Source organism: Dendrobates tinctorius, unplaced genomic scaffold (genome assembly GCF_039654945.1).
Source record: "Dendrobates tinctorius isolate UK_male_01 unplaced genomic scaffold, ASM3965494v1 ptg000131l, whole genome shotgun sequence".
Lineage (NCBI taxonomy): Eukaryota > Metazoa > Chordata > Amphibia > Anura > Dendrobatidae > Dendrobates > Dendrobates tinctorius.
The window spans coordinates 942,747-947,925 of NW_027361799.1; the positions used below are offsets into that span (position 1 = coordinate 942,747).

At 46.0% G+C, this 5,179-nt stretch overlaps 1 long non-coding RNA gene across 1 annotated transcript in view; it reads right to left on the reverse strand.

The window, feature by feature from the left end:
- Window positions 1–5,179, reverse strand: part of LOC141047985 (uncharacterized) — a 227,564-nt gene that overhangs the window by 141,336 nt on the left and 81,049 nt on the right. The window lies entirely within an intron of this gene.

A 5,179-nucleotide genomic window follows, 5' to 3' on the forward strand; every position in this document is an offset into this window, starting at 1 on the left:
ATGGGGAGAGTTTATAGTTCAGTTAGTACATAGACACCAGACTTGTCGTTAACCAGTTAATGTTTTGTCCACAACACTGCAGTGTCAAAAGAGGAAGACAGCGAGACAGGCAGCAACATCGCATCAGAGAGCTCTTGACCTCGAAACAGAAGATCCTCAGATCCTGGTATTGTGACATAGCATACTACCAATGAATAAATAATATTCTTATTAAAAAGGGAACCTGTCACCTCGTTTTGTCGCTGCAAGATGCGACCACTGCCTTTAGGGGCTTATCTACAGCATTCTGTAAAGCTGTAGAAACAAAGAACAAGTTATATTATACAGTCATATGTAAACGTTTGGGCACCCCTATTAATGTTAACCTGTTTTCTTTATAACAATTTTGGCTTTTGCAACAGCTATTTGTTTCATATATCTAATAACTGATGGACTCAGTACAATAAACCTTATTTGAATCCAGAAATATAACTAACAGAAAATGTGCAATCTGCATTTAAACAAAATTTGACTGGTGCAAAAGTATGGGCACCCTTATTTTCTTGATTTGAACACTCCTAACTACTTCATAGCCAGGTGTATCAAATCATGAGAAAAGGTATTTAAGGTGGCCACTTGCAAGTAGTTCTCCTATTTAATTCTCCTATGAAGAGTGGCATCATGGGCTCCTCAAAACAACTCTCAAAATGATCTGAAAACAAAGATTAATCAAAATAGCTTTTCAGGGGAAGGATACAAAGAGTTGCCTCAGAGCTTTAACCTGTCAGTTTCCACTGTGAGGAACATAGTAAGGAAATTGAAGAACACAGGTACAGTTCTTGTTAAGCCCAGAAGTGGCAGGCCAAGAAAAATATCAGAAAGGCAGAGATGAAGAATGGTGAGAACAGTCAAGGATAGTGTTGAGCGATACCAGCCGATACTGAAAAATATCGTATCGGAATGGATCGGCCGACCTTAAAAAGTATCTGGTATCGCCGATTCCGATACTGGAAGTCCCATTCAAGTTGGTGGGACTTCCGGTATCGGAATAAGGAAAAACCCTTTTCTGTCCTTGTACAGCCTCTCGGGGGTGTGTACGGACCTTCCAGGGGTCTGTGCCGGCCTGCCGGGGGGCTGTGCAGGCAACGTCCGATGGGACAACAAGTCCCATCGGGCTATGCCTGCTACCATGATGGTGATTGACACATTAGCCAATGATGGGACAGTAGTAGTCCCATCATCCGGCTAATGTGTTGAATGTACAAAAAAAACAAAAAAAAAAAATCCACACTACACACTCACCATTACTTGTCACTTTGATCCCCGAAGCCAGTGTCATCTAAGGAAAAATATGAAAAATAAACCACCAAATACTCCATTATCCGCAGAAATCCACGAGTGAGTGTCCCACGCCGATCTTCCATGGAGAGCAGCAGCATCAGCTGATGCGACCGCTCTCTACGGGGCTCAGGAATCCAGTGTGGAGAGGTAGGTATCCTTCCGCACTGTATTCCTCCGCCACTGTAAAAAAATAGTCTCTGGTCTCACTTTATGGCAAATGCTGCGTGGGAACTTTTTCACACAGCAATGCCAAAAGTGAGACTAGGGACTTTTTTACAGTGGCGGAGGAATACAGTGCGGAAGGATACCCACCTCCCGACACTGGATTCCTTGAGCCCCTAGAGAGCGGTCGCATCAGCTGATGCCGCTGCTCTCCACGGGAGATCGGCGTGGGACACGTGTGGATTTCTGCAGATAAGGGAGTATATGGCTTGTTTGTTATTTTTATATTTTTCCTTAGATGACACTGGCTTCGGGGAACAATGTAACATGTATTCTATGTAGCATGTTTTTTTTTTTTTACATTCAACACATTAGCCGGATGATGGGACTACTACTGTCCCATCATTGGCTAATGTGTCACTGTCAGTGTAGCAGGCATCGCCCGATGGGACTTGCAGTCCCATCGGACGATGCCTACACACACGACCCCCGGCAGGCCCGCACAGACCACCGGCAGCCGGCACAGGCACCCGGCACAGACCCCCGGGCAGTCGGCACAGACCCCCCGCATCATGACATCATTTCAGCAGCCAATCACAGCCATGCCAATAGTTAACATGCCTAACAGGATGTGCCCACACTTCTGAGGATTCCCATTGGCTGAATCAAATCTTGCTGCAGATGGTGTCACTGTGCATCGGTCAATACAGCTCACTTTGCACAAGGAGAAGCTGCATGGGAGAGTGATGCGAAAGAAGCTGCTTCTGCAAGCATGCCACAAAACAGTCACCTTAGGTATGCAAAAGCACATTTTGACAAGCCAGTTAAATTTTGGAAGACAGTCCTGTGGACTGATGAAACAAAGATTGAGGAGTTTGGTCATACAAAAAGGCATTATGCATGGAGGCTAAAAAACACAGCATTCCAAGAAAAACACTTGCTACCCACAGTAAACTTTGGTGGAGGTTCCATCATGCTTTTGGGCTCTGTGGCCAATGCCGGCACCGGGAATCTTGTTAAAGTTGAGGGTCGCATGGATTCAACTCAGTATCAGCAGATTCTTGATAATAATGTGCAAGAATCAGTGACAAAGTTGAAGTTACACAAGGGATGGATATTTCAGCAAGACAATGATCCAAAACACTGCTCCAAATCTACTCAGGCATTCATGCAGAGGAACTACAATGTTCTGGAGTGGCCATCCCAGTCCCCAGACCTCAATATCATTGAACATCTGTGGGATGATTTGAAGTGGGCTGTCCATGCTCGGCGACCATCAAAGTTAACTGAACTGGAATTGTTTTGTAAACAGGAATGGTCACAAATACCTTCATCCAGGAACTCATTAATAGTACAGGAAGCGACTAGAGGCTGTTATTTTTGCAAAAGGAGGATCTACGAAATATTAATGTCACTTTTATGTTGAGGTGCCTATTCTTTTGCACCGGTCAAATTTTGTTTAAAATGCAATGTCATTATCTTCCTTGCTTTTAGCTGCGCTCTTGTGCTGGTGTACTGATCTGCCCTGTTGAGGGCAGATCAAAGTACTGTAGTGCACAGGAGCTGGTAAAGGTCAGAGAGGCCAAGCACCTGCGCACTGCAGGACTGTAATAATGTGCAGGTACTGATGATGTCACCATGGATCAGAGACAGACCAATGGTTAAAGGGTTTATTTACAGGGGATAAATTCTCCACGCAGGGAGGAGCAGCTTGCCACTACAGTCACCAGGGATACATGCTCGGGTCACTGTCTCTGCACTGTCAGGGGCGAAGTCTCCTCTGATCATGAAGGCTCCAGAGTCCACGTACTCAACTACAGCTCTCACCATTGCTCTTCTCTCAGCCTCTGTGCTCTGACTGGGAGTCCTCTCTCTGGGAGTGTGGTGTTGCAAGCCGCTTTCCCTCTGGCATGTTCTGCTTTCATGCCCTCTGCCTGCACACCTTCTGGTCCAGTCCCCCTTCCTGTTCCTCTAACCATAGCAGTTACATGGTCCAGTATGTCTAGGGCAGAAAGTCTTCCCCCCTGGCAAACCTGCTATCTGGCCACGTGGTTCTGTATAAGGAGCAGTGAAGGTAACCTCCTTTGGGCTCTTACTCTGCCCTCAACAGTGCACATCAGTACACCTGCGCAGGAGCATGACAAATCAAGGAAAATTACATTGCATGAAGATGGGAGGTGCCGGACCTGCTCACCAATCGGACTGGACCACCCCCGGGTGAGGATAATAAGACATGTTTTTCTTATCTTGCAGGTTGGATAAGGGGCTTATCTACAGCATTCTAGAAAGTTGTAGATAAGCACTGTGTTGTAGTGACCACTGTGTCCGCTAGGGGGCACTGTGTGGGTGTCCCAGGATGGGCCTACAGTCATATCCATTGTGGTAATGGGTATAGGATGCTGAAGGATCATTATGCATCTCAAGATGGGTGGCCTTGAGATGAAAGCTTGCTTATGTGCTGATCAGCAAAGCTTAGGTCATTCCAAGGTGTCAGGGAGAAGCCTTCAGATGATTGATGAGATGGGCAGGATCAATCTACAAATCCACCTAGGGGAGTGTTTAAGAGTGTCACAATAAAGTATATATGATTAAATGCTTGAAGGACCTGTGATGAGGTCATAGCCATGTGACCTGCTGGGTGTAGTTACAGACCATATAAGGTAACCAGAGTAGGTCACATGGGAGAGAGCATGGATCGGATTGAGCCAAGTGGAAGGTCCCAGCAGGCCTAGGTGGAGAAAGGTGTGCTACCTTCCTAAAGACCACGTGCTGAGGCTGCTGACCTGGTGAGGCCTGGGTATATTGGCTGTATGCAAGGAGGGATAAGCCTCCTGTGTTTGCTGAGGCTCCAGGACTGAGCCTGAAACAATGGACACTTGTACTTGCTTCCGCCTGAGCTAAAGGCTATTCCTTGTGTTATGGGCTGGTTTATGGGTTATGGAGCAATAATCCCTATGAACTTTTAATGGAGCGTGCTTCCTGATTGACTCTGGTGGCTCTTGAGCAAGTTAAATCCCTACAGCACCAAAAAGCAGTGGCCACAGCTTATAGTGGTAAAACGAGGTGACAGGTTCCTTTTTACTCCACGCGCTTTAAATACATCAACACTGTCCCCACTGGGGCACACAATCTAAATATCCTATTAGTAGGCCTTTGTGTGGGTTTCCTATCAAACTCCAAACACAGAACAAACTCTGCACAACTGTCATCCTCTGTGGGATTTGAACCCCAATGCTACGAAGCTGTTGCGCTGATCACTGAGACACTATATACAGTGGTAAGCACTAAGCCACCATTGCAGTGCTAGCCACAGAGCCACTGTGCTACCGTAATAACTATGCAAGAATATTTTTGCTGGCAGCATTGTGTATTAGCTCTGTGGACATCATATGCACTAAACATCTGTTTAATTGATTTGAGGATTTAATATCCTATCCTTACAATAGGCAATCAATATTGACATCAGCCCTGATCAGTTGACTGAAGGAGTTGTAGAGTTTCATGGAATAAGGACTGCTATTTTACCATGCTAATACACTATGTTCCAATGTATTTATTTAAAGGGATCTCCCGTCTCAGTCTGCCTCCCCCCCAATCAGCACAGCAATCCCCCTTCTTACAAGGAGAAGCAGGTCTGTGACTTACAGGGGGGGGGGGGGGGTCTGTCTCTTTCCAGCGCCACTAGCAGTTAGCAGAC